The sequence below is a fragment of the Muntiacus reevesi genome, chromosome 5 (genome assembly GCF_963930625.1).
Source record: "Muntiacus reevesi chromosome 5, mMunRee1.1, whole genome shotgun sequence".
Classification (NCBI taxonomy): Eukaryota; Metazoa; Chordata; class Mammalia; order Artiodactyla; family Cervidae; genus Muntiacus; species Muntiacus reevesi.
Window position 1 is genome coordinate 44,684,218 of NC_089253.1, and position 15,834 is coordinate 44,700,051.

Below are 15,834 nucleotides of genomic sequence, written 5' to 3' on the forward strand. Positions count from 1 at the left end.
AAGAGAGAGAGAGACCAGAAAGAAAGGAAAAAAAAAAAAAAAGTCCAGAAGCCAGCGCTTGTCTGACTCCTGGAGGCAGTTTTCCCTCCAGCTTCGGCCTCACTGGCTACACCCTTGGTGCCCACGTTGTACCGCTCACTGATCCCTGCTCGGGGAGGGCGGGGGGGACGCAAGTACACCCAGCCCCCGGGTAGAGTGACGAGGGATTCCAGGCTCAGTACACAACGCGGGGTAGACAGTATTCCCCCATCACCTTTGCTATACTACTGCTGACCCTGACAAGGGCCTCCAGAGCTTGCTGTGGTCCATTCTCTGGGGCTGTAAGGCCTGTCTGACTACCCCCTTCTCTGGCGGTGAGACCCTTGGGCAGATTCTTCCTCAGCCTTCCCATCTGCAAAATGGGTAACAATGGGGGGAAGATCTGAGGAAAGGCCTAAAGGAACAGACGCTCCATCCGCCTTTGCTCCTGAGCCTCTGATATCACCCCCGTGGGGCCTGCCCGCCGCCCCGGGCGGGGGTGCTCACCCTCCCAGGGCTGACACAGGCCTTCCCAGGCCCCCGATCTTGACGACAAGAGGCCTCTGCCGCCTGCTCCTTGACATCCCACGCGCCTGCCTCTAAGCCCGAGATGCACTTCTAAGCCGGGGCAGACCCAGCCTGCTATTCTGGGGTTTTCTTTCAACTATTTTGGCAAAGACCAAATGGCAGCCTCCTTTAAAATAGATGCTCCCAGCCCAGAGGTCATTCCCCGAGAACCAGGTCAGAGCAGGCCTGGACTTTTCCCCAGCCGCTCATTCTCATTACACCCAGACCCTGGCATGTATAGCTAGGATGAGGGCCCGACCGAGCCTGGGGCAGAAGCCAAAATAAAATCTGGTGGACCCTCTGCGCCTTGGGCTTCTCCATTTCACAAACGCTCTGCCTTTCTCTGTGAAACTGCAGGGCCCGCCAAGAAGGCGGCCAGGAGACCAGGGTGAATTGGGATCCAGCCACGGCTGCCCAGCCAGCTCCAGTTCTCGGCCACGCATCTGGGAAGAAAAGTCTGCGTCCTGAGTCCTGGGAGGCCTACATAGCAGCGGACTTCCTGAACGAGGGCTCTGGTCACTGGGCCCCACTTCTCTGTGTCCTTTGCTGCCAGAGGAGCGAGTGTGCTCACCTGCATCTGTTTGGTCCCTTAAGATCACATCTATCCTTCCCAGGTAGCCCCGGTGGTGAAGAATCTGCCTGCTAACACAGGAGATGCAGGAGACAGGGGTTCAGTCCCTAGGGTGGGGGGGAAGATCCCCTGGAACAGGAGATGGCTACCTACTGCAGAATTCTTGTCTGGGAAATCCCAAGGACAGAAGATGAGATGGTTGGATAGCATTACTGACTCAACGGGCCTGAGTTTGAGCAAACTCCAGGAGACAGTGAAGGACGGGGAAGCCCAGCGTGCTGCAGTCCTTGGAGTCGCAAAGAGTCGGACACGACTAAGTGACTGAACAGCAAGATCAGATACATGTCATGGCAAAGGAGACTTAAAAAAATGAAAACAGGAAGGAATTCTAACAACACGATGAAGCTAAGTCAAATTGTACTAAAGATCGCACTCCACCACGTCCCAAAGACATCACATTGCAAAACGGCTCAGATGTGCATCCTGGTACCCAAACGCTGGCCACTGACTAAACTGGTCGCTTCCATTCCTTTGGCTTGAATGATTTTCCTAAGTACTTTAGCAGTCTTGGCTGTACCCTGCTTCCCACTCTGACCTTGGTAAGGCAGTCTTGTGGTGGCACCAGGCCTGCAGGGCAGGGAGCGTTTTGCTCACGCTGAGGCTCAGTAAGTCATTCAACAAACCTTGGCTGAGCCCCTGCAGGTGCAGGTTCTGTCCCAGGCTCAAGGATGTGGCAGAGGGGCCATCACCCTCCCCGCCTCTCAGAGTTGCCTCTCCGCGGGGAGGAGACTCTGAGCAAGGAACCCCCCAGGGATGGGAGTTTAGAAATGGGATCCAAAGATCTGCGGTTGGGGTGTGATGGGGGCGAGGGGCCCTGACCTGGTCTGGGGGTCAGGGAGGTGTCCCTAAAGAAGAGACATGCGGTTGACATGAAGCCGCAGTCAGGGCGGAGCAGGTGATCCAGGCAGAGTACAAGGCTGGGAGGCGAGCCAGGGGCCTCTTGGGTGCGGGGGTGAAGAGCAAACAGCCCAGGGGGCAATGCCAGGAGCCTGAAGGGACCAGCAGGGCTTTGAAAAGGCCCCAGGCAGGCACAGATGGGGAAACACTGGCTTTTCATTAAAGGCGGGCCCTCTGGGCTCTGTGAGTCCTCCAGGGGTGGGGGGGATTGGGAGATATGGGGCGCGGGGGTCAAAGGACTCCAGCTCAGGGGAAGCAGAAAAGGCTTTACTTTTCACCCACATGAAACCAAACCTACAGGGACTTGCCTGGGGGTCCAGTGGCTTAGACTCCTTGCTTCTAATGCACGGGCCTCGGGCTTGATCCCTGGTCAGGGAGCTAGATCCCTCACACCACAACGAGACAGCCTGCGTGCTGCGAGTAAGACCTGTCACAGCCGAATAAATAAATAAAAAGAAACATCTTTTTAAAAATTAAATAAAAACAAATAAACCAAACCCTCAGGGCCTTCTGAACCTCGGAGGGCCATCAGCCTGTCTCCTCCCTGCGTGCCTGGGTGGTCCCAAGGGTGCAAGCCGGGCCTGAGAATTCGTCCTTGACCTGCTCACCCCGTGACCAGCCTGGGCCTGCCTTCACTTCGAGGTTGCAGAGTAGGAAAGAGGAGTTGAGTCTCTCAGGGGAAGTAGGGACCTAGGAGGTGGGTCACAGGGGTCTCCTGAGCCCAGAAGAGGCATTTTTATCTCAAACGCAATGCAGGGCAGTTGGAGCTTTGAAGCTGGAGGAAGGCTCCTTCTTGGTCTTTCTGAGAGCTGGCTGCCACGGCGCAGGGCAGGGTGGATGCTCGGTTTTAGAAGGGGCCCGGGAAGAAGTATTAGCAGCTCCTGCCGCTCAGCCCTGTGATCCTAGCCTGAGACCTGTGTGGAGAACAGTCAGCCGTGTCCGACTCTTTGTGATCTCATGGACTGTAGCCCACCAGGCTCCTCTGTCCATGGGATTCTCCAGGCAAAGACTCCTGGAGTGGGTTTCCATGCTCTTCTCCAGGGGGTCTTCCTGACCCACGGATTGGACCCAAGTCTCCTGCGTTGGCTGGTGGATTCTACCACTAAGCCACCTGGGAAACCCAGGCCAGGAAAACTCCTTTTACCAAAGTGGGCAGTGGGCCTGCTCTGGTCTGTGAGTTTGCAGAGCCTTGATGAAGAGGACACACAGGGGGTGTGGGGGGTGGGGATCCCAGAGGGGACGGAGCCATAAGGAACCACAGGAAGTTAGCCACAGGACCCAGGGGAAGCCAGAAATCTGAGTTCAGAATCGTGAATACTGGTGATTTTCATCCTTTCCTGGAACCCCTCCCACTCCTAACTTGACAGCACCGCTTTGGATGAACTTGCCTTCACTGAATCTTTCCAAAGCCTCGTCCTCATGGGCCGTCAGCTCTTTTTTCACCTTTCTGTTCCATCCATGTGTTTGACACTCCTTAAATTTTCCAGCCGGGCTTCCCTGTGGCTCAGACAGTAAAGCATCTGGCCTGCAATGTGGGAGACCTGGGTTCGATCCCCGGGTTGGGAAGGACCCCTGGAGAAGGGAATGGCAACCCACTCCTGTATTCTTGCCTGGAGAATCTCATGGACAGAGGAGCCTGGTAGGCTACAGTCCATATTGTCACAAAGGGTCAGACATGACTGTGACTAATACACACACATGCACACAGACACACACACACACACAGACATACACACATACAGACACACACGCACACAGACACGTGCACACACACACACACACACCACATACACACACACAGAGACACACACACGTGCACACAGACACACAGACACACATACAGAGACACACACAGACACACATGCACACAGACACGCACACACACACACACACATGCACACACACACACACGCAGACGCACGCACACACACGTGTACACACACGCACGTGTACACACACGCACACGCACGCACGTGTACACACATGCACACAGACACGCACACACAGGCACACAGACACACGCACACGCACACACACGCACACGCACACAATCTCCCAGCTGTCCTTGAAGCACAGTGGGCCCACGCGACTTGGGAACAAACCCAGCAGCGGCTACTGAAGGGGATGGCAGCATATCGATGGCAAACCTCTGTGGGGCTCTACTTGCTCTGTGAGGCTCCACGTTTCTGAGCCTCAGTCCCCTCCTACCCTCCTGGTAGGGATTCAGCAAGAACGAGAAAGATAAGAGCCCTGACCTCTATTCACAGGCGCCTTTCAGAGCAGCGGAGGCCTTTGTGGGTGGAAGGACCCTGCTCTTCAAGGCAGCAGAGGGGCCTGGAGCTTCCACTTTAACCCAGGTGCCCCGGGCCTGCTAAACCGGCTTCCTGCCGACCTCAGCCACAGCCCGGGCCCCCTGACGGCGTGGCTCTGCTCCCCAGGACCCAGGGCTCAGTGAGACTGGGATGTTTGGTTTCTCATGAGCCACTGTGGTCCCAGCGGGCCGGGGATGTGGACACGCCAGAAGCAGCGACCGTGCACTCCGACGGGGCCCAGCCTCCGTCCGTCTTGATCACCCCGCCCGGGAATGCAGGAGCAGAAAGGCCCGTGAGATGCAGGCCCTGATAGCGCTGAGGGGAGGGCCGCTTCCTCCGGCCAGGGGCGCAGGTCACGGTGAGGGGACCCCCACAATGCGACAGGGGTGATGGGGCCAGAGCCCGGGCCCTGACTCTGGAAGCAATTTGATCTGGTCGTTTCCTCTTTTTTTTTTTTTTAATTTTAATTTTTTTTATTGAACTATTGAGCTTGCTAAATCTCCTCTGTCATGTCTGACTCTTTGCAAAACTATGGACTGTAGCCCTCCAGGCTCCTGTGTCCATGGGATTCTCCAGGCAAGGATGCTGAAGTGGGTAACCATTTCCTTCTCCAGGAGAGATTCCTGATCCAGAGATGGCACCTGCCTCTCTTATGTCTCCCGCACTGGCAGGCGAGTTCTTTACCACTAGCGCCCCCTGGAATTTATTGAACTATAATTGATTTATGATATTTCAGGTTACAGCACAGAAATTCGGATATACATATATATTGGGTACATATATATTCTTTTCTGATTCTTTCCTATGACATATTATTACAAGATATTGAATATAGCTCTGTGCTTTACAGTAGTAGGTCCTTGTTTATTTATCTTATATAGAGTACTGGGTATAAATTAACCCCAAACTCCTAACTTATCCTTCCTTCCTTTTCGCCTTTGGTAACCATAAGTGTGCTTTCTATGTCTGTGAGTCTGTTTATGTTCTGTAAATAATTTCATTTGTATCACTTTTTAATATTCCACATACAAGTGATATCATATGGTATTTCTGGGACGTACTTCACTTAGTATGATAATCTCTAGGTCTATCCATGTTGCTGCAAATGGCAAGACCGTCCTTTTTCATGGCTGCGTAGTATTCCACTGTATATCTATGTGCCGCATCTTCTTTATCCGTTCTCTGGGGGTGGAGTGGTCTCTGCATCTTTACCTCCTGCGGCTCCACACCCCAGATGGAGACCCGATGGCCTTGTCTGTGCCTCTAAGTCTGTCTCCCTGCACAGTACCCACCCATTGGGCCTCCACCCCCTCTGCATCCCCCTTGGAGACCATATCCCCCCCTTCCCCGCAGGCTGATTGACTCATCAGAAAGCCCCTCCCTGGCTTCAGGGTCCAACATGATCACGTCCATTGACACCCTTACCCCAGGGGGTAATAACCTCTGGGCTCCCTGGTTCATTCCTCCTAAGCAAAGGGGGCCCGCCTAGCACAGCCAAGCCTCAATAAATCCATTTGGTGGATAGCCAGACGATCATGTGAACCATCCTGCAAATAAAACCTTTGTTTTCACTTCATAGAAGTACCCCACTGTCCCAGTCGTTGCGTGGTCTTTGTAAACTTCTGACTTCTATAGCGGTTTCACCATCCTGCTCTGTTTCTGATGTTAGATAGTTTCTGAGGTGGTTTTTTTTTCTCTTTGCTATCATTTTTTTTCTTTTTTCTATTATCAACAATGCTGTGATGACCATCTTTGTGCATGAACTTTTTTTTTCTGCATTTGAGGTGTGATCTTCAAAAGCAGACTCTCTGGATTCAGGTCAAGAATTTTCGGCTGGAACTTTACGGTCCTCAGAAGTTCCCATGTACTCTGATTGCAGTATGTCAGAGGCTGCCCATTTAACCACCTCCTCAGCAGCTCCGGGTAAGTTGGTTTTGCTTTTGTTTTTTCCTGCCCTGTTGCCCTTGCTGTTCAGTAGCTAAGTCATGTCCACCTCTTTGCAGCCCCATGGACTGCAGCATGCAAGGTCCTCTGTCCCTCACTGTCTCCCAGAATTTGCTCAGATTCATGTCCATTGAGTCTGTGATACCATCCAACCATCTCATCCTCTGCCACCTCCTTCTCCTTTTGCCTTCAATCTTTCCCAGCATCAGGGTCTTTTCCAGTGAGTCAGCTCTTTGCATCAGGTGGCCGAAGCTTCAGCTTCAGCATCAGTGCTTCCAATGAATATTCAGGGTGGGTTTCCTTTAGGATTTACTGGTTTGATCTCCTTGCTGTCCAAGGGACTCTCAAGAGTCTTCTCCAGCACAGCAATTCAAAAACATCAATTCTTTTACACTCAGTCTTCTTTATGGTCCAACTCTCACATCCATAGAGAAACCATATCCATAGAAACATACGTAGAAAACCATAAAAACATCCTTAGAAAAACCGTACCTTTGACTATAAGGACCTTTACCCTGCTAGTCTGTACTAATTTGACAGGCAAGCAATGAAACTGGATTTTTATTTTATTTGTTAATAACCTTTAATTTTATAGTTGTTTTGCATTAATAGGAAAGCTACCCGGACAGTGCAGAGGGTTCCTACGTGTCCCACACCCAGGCTCCCGATTATTAGCATCTCGCGTTTGTGCGCTGCTCTTGTTCCTGTTGATGAACCGATCCTGACACTGTTATTAACTCATGTCCAGGCTTTAAGTGAATTTCATTAGCTTCTCTCTAATGTCCCTTTCCGCCCCAGGAGCCCTCGTCCCATCTGGTTGACCCCTCTCCTGAGGCTCTTCTCCTGACAGTTTCTCAGACCGGCCTTGTTTTGATAACTTTGACAGTTTTGAGTTTGTCTTTAAAATTTATCGGGGGTATAGTTACTTTACAATGCTGCGCTAGTTTCTGCTCTATGACGACAAAGCGAATCAGCCAGATGCACACACACAGCCCTTCCTGCTTGGCCCTCCCGCCCACTCCCCAGGTCAGCCCCCCAGGTCAGCCCCGAGCCCCGAGCTGAGCCCCACGTGTGGCGCGGCAGGTTCCCACGGGCTGTTTTACACGTGGTGGTGCACACGTGCCAATCCCAGCTGAGATGGGTTTTGATGGTCATGTCGGTGTCTTGGGCGGAGGCCAGAGCTGACCCTGGCTTTGTGGGTGTCTGTATGTGGGTGTCCCCTCCCTCTCATCCCTTGTGGTCTCCGTGGTTCCCCCAGAGATCTGAGCGGCCCTGAGATGGTGAGAATGGCCCTCACCGAGCAGGCTGACGCCCACTCATGCTCTCCTGCTTTCCTGTTCAGAGAACTTGGGGCTGGGATTTCAGGCAGATGGCGCCGAGGGTCCAGAGAGCAGAGCTGACATTGGTGTTCCTGAGCTCGGGGAGGGGATGGGACCTGGGGAGGGCCCAGCCAGGAATCTGGGGTGGGTGGGTGTCGCTGAGCAGCTGCAGGAGTGGAACCAGTCACCTTTGGGGAGCAGCAGGGGTCTCTTTGCCAGGGTGGGCCAAGGCAAGGTCCTCTCACCCTCCGACAAGCACAGAGGGACCTCTGCCCCTGCGCTCAGAGCCACGGGCCCAGACCCAGTCCCTGACCACACACAGAACAAGAGGCAGACCACAGCATCGGCATCAGCCGCCCTGCCTCCCCCCACCTCCGCCCTCCACCCCTGCTCCTGGTGCCCCTCAACTGGCCTGGCTGCCTGGGGCCTGGGCCAGGACTCTCCCGACCACAGGGCCTTTGCACTTGCTGGCCCCCTTCTTCCAATCACTCAGATCTCAGCTTGGAGGTCACCTCCCCAGACAGATCTTCTTGGCCAAAGAGTCTCCTATCCCCCCAGCACGTCACTCTCCAAGCCTGACTTTGTGAAATGGCGGGTCTGAAATTAGCTATTTGCCCCTTGTGTATCCTATGGGGGCCTCCACTGCATCAGCTGCTCAGAGCCAGAGCCGGACTGGCCCTCCATCCTCTCTCTGCCAGGATCGTGCCAGGCCGGCATGCGAGGGGTTAGTGAGCATCCTGATAGGAGTGAGAGCGGGCGGGGAACATGGACGGGACCACACGGGCCTTCCCCACCGTCGGGGAGACAGCACCACCTGCCGCTGGGGGCGGCGGCGCCACGGCCACCCCTCGGCGCCAGCGCTGGGGACAGAGCTCCGTCCAGGCTGGCGGGGACACAGGGGAGACCGGGGGTGGATGGGGTGAGATTTTCCCAATGACAAGGGGTCGCCTCCTCTTTGACCAGGACCGCAGTTCCAGCCTCATCCCCCTCAACAGCACCTCCTATAGGACCCCAGACTCTCCAGGTGGGCCAGCCCTCCAGAAACCCACCTGGGCTGGCATGGGCATCATGTCGGAGGCTGGGACCAGTGACCTTGGGGACCCTCTGCCTTAGAGACCCACAGACCTTCTCACCTGGGGGTCTCAAACTGCCTGGCTAACAAGGTTCTCGGGCAGGGAGGGGGGCCACGATGGGCACCCTTATCTTACAGGGAGAAGCAGGCTCGGGGGTAACGCAACGGTCCCACCCATGCAGCAGCGAGTAAGGAGTGGAGTCAGACCTGAACTCAGGCCCGTTCTGTGCTCTGACCACGCAGAGCCACCGCTGTGTGACCTCAGGCGGAAGGCTTCACCTCTCTGAACTGTTCCTCACTGGAAACGATGGGGGTGATAATAACAGTACCTACCTGTTAGAACAATCATGAGGCCCACGCGAGAAGCCATGTGCCCAGGGCTCAGTGGGGCCTCTCCCGTGGCAGGTGGCCGGGCTGGCAGGACAAGGGCCTCCACTCCTGGCCCAAGGCTGTCCTCCCCGCAGCCCACCCCAGCCTTCCTGAGTCATGGTGGCATTCTGGCCATAGGAGAGGGGGGCTACCTGGTTCTCTCTGCCAGGAAGAAGCTACTGGACTGGAGCCGATGTCCAGCCGTGAGCCCATGCAGGTCCTGGCTGGGCTGCCATGACCACGGCCCCACAGAGGGCAGTCCAGGGGTCACACAGGGCCCCTGCCCTGCTCCCACCTTGCCAGCATCACTCTGGGAGGTGCCGGGAGCCTCAGGCCCAGGAGGAGCCAAACTCGGGGCTGAGACTTACCACCTGTCCCCCCCACCACCCCTGCCACCACCAGGAAGAGGCTGGAACTTCTAGAATCCGGGAACCGTCAGCTCCTGGGACTGGCACATGGCTCCCCCAAGGGGCTGGCAGCCCCTCCCTGCCCCTCCCCTGCCCTGCCTCCCCACTCGCTTGGAGCTGCGATTTTGAGGACGATTCTGGCCTGACTGGCAGCCCCCAAGACGACCCCGGTCCAGGGGAGGGTGGGAGTGACAGGTGAGGGCAGCAGCCCCTGGCCCTGCCCAGGGAGGGGCCTCTGAGGACAGCCGCACCGCGTCCTGTTGGGAAAGCCTCGCGCGCCCCTTGGGCCCTGGGTCGGGACGCTCCTGGGGCCGGGCTCCGGGTGGGGCTGGCAGGGGCTCTGACCTCTAGCAGGTGGCCTCGGGCTGGCCTGGCAATAAATCTTAACTCTGCTCTTGGAGCAGGGACGACACCCAATGGCCACACATTGTTCTCCTGTGCTCCTGACATTTGAAGAAGCCGCCGCGGGAGAAAGGACGTGATGGCCCAGAAGGCACACAGGTGGTGGAGGCATCCTGGTGCCCAGTCTAAGGAGGCAGAGACACCCAACATCCTTTCTCTCTTTTTCCCTTGGAAATAGAAACTTGGGGTTTTGCCAGAGTAATACTGCTTGGAGTAAAGACTACATTTCCCAGCTTCCCCTGCAGCTTGGAGCAGCCATATGACTGAAGCCTGGCCGGTGAAAGGCAATCAACACCTAGTGAGTATTCTGGCCAATGGGAGGTAAATAACACCTTACCTGTGACTTCTGGGAGATGTCCTGTGAAGTGGGGACTTGCCTGTCTTCTTTGTTGCTGTTGTATGGACTGTGGCTGTGATGACTGGAGCCCAGTCAGCTATTTTATATCATGAGGTCAAACCCATACGATGACTATGAAAGAGAAGGATGGGAGGAAGCAGAGTCCCCAGTGAATATGAAGCAGACTCATCACCCTGGGCATCCTTTCCATGAGAGATATACATCTTTATCTTGTTTAAAGTACACTTGAGTTTTCTGACCCTTATAGCTGAGTTGAAGGCTAACTCATAGAGGGAAAACAGATACCCCGGGAAGGTTAATTGGAGCCAGGATGAGCTATTAATCCAAATCCATTTGGTTCCAAAAGCAATCTCGAGGTGGGGGTGCAGTTGTGAGAATTGGAGGGACCCAATCAGATGTTGATGGGGCCTGGGACGCCCCAGACTAGGTGTGGTGAGCTCTAGGGGAAGTGTTATCACTGCTCCCACTCCTGCTTGTCTCCTTCCAGCAGAAAGCTCAAGACATCCCTAGAAAATGATGCCCATATTTCAGGGACCATGACTTTCTCAAGACTCACATACCTGGGTAAAGGTAGCACTTCTTTATCCAGCTCTCAACCTTCCCTCTAGCCTGCAGAGAAAGAAAGTAAGCATGTTGGGGGGCATTCACGTCCCTCAGGGCCATTGTCTGTTCAGGGCAGCCGTTATAGTGATCTCTTAGATCCAGCTTTGTCTAAGTTCACACCTCACCGCTAGAGACTTGGAGCTTTTAGCCCTGAGCCTCAGTCTCCCCTCCTGTAAAATGGGGGGCATAACCACCAACCTAGCAGAGTCACTGGGAGAATTCAGTGTGCTGATGGGTAGAAGAAAAGCCGTGACTAACCTAGACAGCTTATTAAAAAGCGGAAACAGACTTTGCCAACAAAGGTCCATCTAGTCAAAGCTATGGTTTTTCCAGTAGTCATGTTTGGATGTGAGAGTTGGACCATAAAGAAAGCTGAGCACTGAAGAAATGATGCTTTTGATCTATGGTGTTGGAAAAGACTCTTGAGAGTCCCTTGGACTGCAAGGAGATCCAACCAGTCAATCCTAAAGGAAATCAGTCCTGAATATTCACTGGAAGGACTGACGCTAAAGCTGAAGGCCCAATACTTTGACCACCTGATGAGAACAACTGACTCATTAGAGAAGACCCTGATGCTGGGAAAGATTGAAGGCAGGAGGAGAAGGGGGCGACAGAGGATGAGATGGTTGGATGGCATCACTGACTCAATGGACATGAGTTTGAGCAAGCTCCGGAAGTTGGTGATGGACAGGGAGGCCTGGTGTGCTGCAGTCCATGGGGTCACAAAGAGTTGGACACGATTGAGTGACTAAACTGAACTGATGAGTAGAAAGCACACGCAAAGCATTTTATGTGCTAAATTAATACATGTGAGCGACCTGTAAAGATGTCCCTCTAACTCAAGGATTCCCAAATGCTAGCGCATTGCCTGGAGATCTGGTTAACACCCAGACTGCTGGGCCCTTTTCCTGGGAATGCATTTTTAGCCAAACCCCAGGAAAGGAGAAACAGGTCACATTTCGAGAACCACTGGTTTAAATCAAGTCCCCAAAGACAAAAGTGTGAAATTGAGCCTTTTTTTAAGATGACTTGAGCCTAAGGAGAAGAGGATGACAGAGGATGAGATGGTTGGATGGCATCACCAACTCAATGGACATGAATTTGAGCAAGCTCCAGAAATTGGTGATGAACAGGGAAGCCTGGCATGCTGCAGTCCATGGGATCACAAAGAGTCGGACACGACTGAGCGACTGAACTGACTGAACCTGAGCTTGGTTCTGGAGCCAGATGGTTGGATTTGAATGGGAGCTCCGACCTTGGAAGCTGTGAGGCTGTGTGACCTTAGGGAGGTAGCCTCCCTTCTCTGAGCCTCGGCTCCTCAGCCGTCACGTGGAGAGAATTAGAACCCAGCTCAGGGCTGAGATGCAGATCAAAGTGCTGCGGGCAGGAGCCCAATACCTGCGTCTCTTCTCCCTCTTCCTCCCCACCCCCCACTGTTATCGCCACCAGCATCATAACCACCATCTTGTACAGATAAACACCCTCTCAGCAGGGCGGGGGGCCCACTCTCTCCCATCCAGCCAGCAGCGGTAGGCGCCGGATGCACACCTTACCCAGGGTCCACTGCCTGCTCCCTGGCTTGCCTGATCCTTGGGCCTTGGGAAGGGCCCTCTGCCCTCTACGCGTCATCCTGGGCAGGCAGGTCGGGGTGGCGGGCGTGGTCCCGTCCTCCCAGGTGGAGTCAGCTCTGAACTGATGACCGACGTCTCTCCGACCACCTGACCCAGGGTGCGACCCAGCGGGGACCGAGGCACCGTGGGTGGGAGGAAGCCCCTGGGTCCTCGGTCTGCTGGGCCCACCTCGGGCTTGTCGCTGAGGTCACTGCCACCTGCTGGTGGGCAGTGGTACTACAGTCAGGGGTGCCCCCGGCCACCGCTCAGGATGACCCAGCTCCCACCCCCTGTAGAGACTGGGAGACCCCACTAGTCCCACTCTCACAGAAGGACTTGCAGCCCTGGCTGTGACGATCAATCATATCGATTCACTGATTCACCCATTTAAGGCGTATGAGTCGATGGGTTTGTATCGTGTTGTGCGCCATCACCGCATCAGTGTCAAAACGTTCTCGTCACCCTGAAAGAAGACCCCTAACCATTCCAGTCTCCCTCCAGGCCCCGGCAACCATCCACCTGCTTTCCTTCTCCACGGGCTTGCAGATTCTGAGCACTTCACATAAACGGGATCCTAAGTGTTTGGACTTTTGTGTCTGGCTTCCTTCTCTTAGAGTAATGTCTTCAGGATTCATTCACGTTGTATTAATAGCATTTATCCGAACATCAATCCGCTTCATGGCCAAATACTATTTCATCGTATGGCTATAGCACATTTTCTTTCTCTGCATCAGCTGATAGACATTTGGGTTAATTCCATGCTCTTTGACTATAGTGTGTTCAGGTTTTCGTGTGAACCTACATTTTCAATTTCTCTGTGCACCTACCTAGGAGTAGAATCGCTGGGTCACAGGTAGCTCTAACATTGTAGAGATTGGCCAGATGGTTCTCCACAGTGGATGCCCCACTGTGCCGACTCCTTGGTGTCCTGCCTGTCCTTGGGGATCCTGTGGGCTAGTAGTACAAGCCCCAGGGCCCAAGTGACCTCAAGGAAAATGCTTAATCTCTCTGAGCAACTTTCTCATCTGCAAAAGCGGTGGGAGGATGTAGCTGACACTGTCGAGGTTCCGACATGTGGACCCCAGGGCTTCCTATAACAAGTTCCTGGGTTTCTTTGTCTGAGGGGAGTGGGCCAGAAGTTCAACGAGTGACTGTCGCTATGCTGGCGGATAAATAGGTCACAAGCCGCACCCCTTGGGTGGGTGATGGGTGGGGGGCCAGCAGTGAGTATACAGTTACTTAAAGATTTTTCTTTTAAAGCATGGGCTTTGCAGCCGGAAGCCCATTTAAAAAAATATTTATTTACTTATCTGACTGTGTCGAGTCTTAGCTGCGGCATGCGGTCTTTTATCGAGGTGCACAGACTTGCCTGTTGTGGTGTACGAGCTCAGTAGTTGCAGCACCCGGGGTTGGTCGCCCTGCAGCGTGTTCCCCCACCAGGGGTTGAACCTGAGTCTCCTGCATTGCAAGGCAGATTTTTAACCACTGGACCACCAGGAAAGTCTCTCAATTGCTTACAGATTGTGTCTGATTATGTGAATGAAAATAACAAGGCGCTATGGGGGAAAATATCCCCGATTTTGGATAGAATGGCCACAGAACGTCTCTCTGAGGAGGCAACGCTCTGAGAAATGAACATCAAGAAGCAGTCAGTGAGGCAACGTGTCGAGAGAACATTCTCAGTTGCAGCATGCGCAAGGGCCCTGTGGCAGGAGAAAGCCTGGTGTGGATGCAGCAGTTGGGCTGGAGTTAGGGATGGGAGAGAGAGCAGAGGAGGTGGGGGAGAGGGAGGAGCTAGAAGGGCATCCTGGTGAAGAGATGACCCTTTTCCAAAAATCATGAATGCCTGTTGCATGCTTGGACGTTCAGTCTACTCTTCTGAGACAAGAATTTGAGCTTGCATGGGAAGAGTTTGCGGAGACAGGAAGGTCATTCTTTAAAGTCTTCTGAGGAAAAAGGAACCCAGCCTTCAGAATCAAACAGGTGGGCAGGTCTCCCCTGCAGGCTCCTCCCCTTCACGTATTCTGCCAGTATCCTCCAGGGGCTCCAGGGGCGGCCCCACCCCCCTGGGAGAACTGGGAGGCCTGCCTCACTTGGTGGAGGCAGGCTGGCCTGGCAGGGGGTTCTCTGTGGAGGAGGCCACAGGTTCCAGAGCCCACTGCCTGGGCAGGAGCCCCACGTCCAGTCTGGCCAGCTCTGCCACCTTGCCTGTGCTCCATATCCACTCTGAGAGTCGTTTCCTCGCTGAGTGGTGGAGACCGAACCCTTGTCTCCCAGGGTTGTTTGCAGACAACCTGAGCTATCAGACAGTGTGAGTTTGGAGAACACGTGAGTTGCCTGGGATGGTCTGGCCTTGAGTCGGTGCTCAGCGAGGGGGAGATTTTAATCATTCTCACCACGACAATCTGTGCCTCGGGCCACAGTCAGGTAGTGACATCACAGTTGACATCAGAGCCCCTGCCAGCTGCGTGCCAGGCACCAGCCTCCATTCCTAAGCTGCGCTGAATCTTCCAGACAGCCCTGTGATGCGGTATCATTGTTGTCACCATTTCACAGAGGAGGAAGTTGAGGCTTAAAGAGGACAGGGAGCCATACCCAGCCCCACAGCCCGTCAGCGGAACATCAGTCAAGGCACCTGGGTGGGTGGGCCTCGATGGGGACCCAGGTTGGCCCAACCCCAAGGCCTGCGGTCCTAAACAGCCCTCGCCATGAAGCCAGTCCTTCCTGGGCCCCGCATCTCACCTCCATGCTCCCGGCCCTTCAGCCTTCACCTCGCCATGTCCCAGGGTGGCTCCAAAGGGGATAAGGAAGCTGGCACGTTCTGATTCTCACAGAAACATCCAGATGCTGGCTGACTAGCCACAGGCACTGACCCCCGACAAAGGGGTCCAGACTGATGGTGTTCCATGGTCCTCACTGGAGCCACTCCACGTTCCCTGAATTTCTCCAGGCCACTGCCCCTAACCCTCTCCTTTAGAGCGGTGCCTCTGTCCCCCGTGAGGCTGGAAGCTACTGATGAAGCTGTTATACCTGTGTGCTGTAAACTCAATGGATGGATGGTAACTGAGTGGATGGATGGATGGATGGATGTTTGGGTAGATGGAGAGATGAATGGATGAATAAGTAGATAAATGGTTGGATGGATGGATGATGGATGAATAGGTAGATAAATGGATGGAAGGATGGATGGAAAGATGAATGGATGATAGGTAGATAAATGGATGGATGGATGGATGATGGATGAATAGGTAGATAAATAGATGGATGGATGGGTGGGTGGGTGGATGGAAAGATGAATGGATGATAGGTAGATAAATGGATGGAT